We start from the raw sequence: 417 nt of genomic DNA on the forward strand, positions 1-417 counted from the left end.
CACAGGCACATTGTCACCCTTGGATCCACCAGCTTCACTCGCCCCCTTATTCCCACCGGCAATCACCCCAGAACTGTGCATGAGAGCACTGACAAGCGCCCGCCCCGCACAGGTGGGGTGCAGACCCTGGGGCCAGCTCAGGCTATTAGGGCTCCTCCTTCTCGAGCGATGCAGGGCAGGACAAGGAGCCCAGACACTTTTCCTCCCGCTCTCCAGAAGCCCCCTGCAGGCGTTTGCCGTGTCCCGGGGAGCCCCATAGGCCCCGGCTCCCTCCCGCGGGAAGGAGCCGATCCCGAACCCGCGCCGGGGCCGCTGCCCCGGAAGAGCCGCTCCCGCAGCCCCGCCCCCCAGGGCGTGCCCGGCGCCCGCGCGCCCCGTGGCCAATCAGAAAAATCGGCCGCCCTGCGTCAGCGGCAC

Source organism: Agelaius tricolor, unplaced genomic scaffold (assembly GCF_023055355.1).
Source record: "Agelaius tricolor isolate 1412-34295 unplaced genomic scaffold, bAgeTri1.0.p SCAF_1, whole genome shotgun sequence".
Taxonomy (NCBI): domain Eukaryota; kingdom Metazoa; phylum Chordata; class Aves; order Passeriformes; family Icteridae; genus Agelaius; species Agelaius tricolor.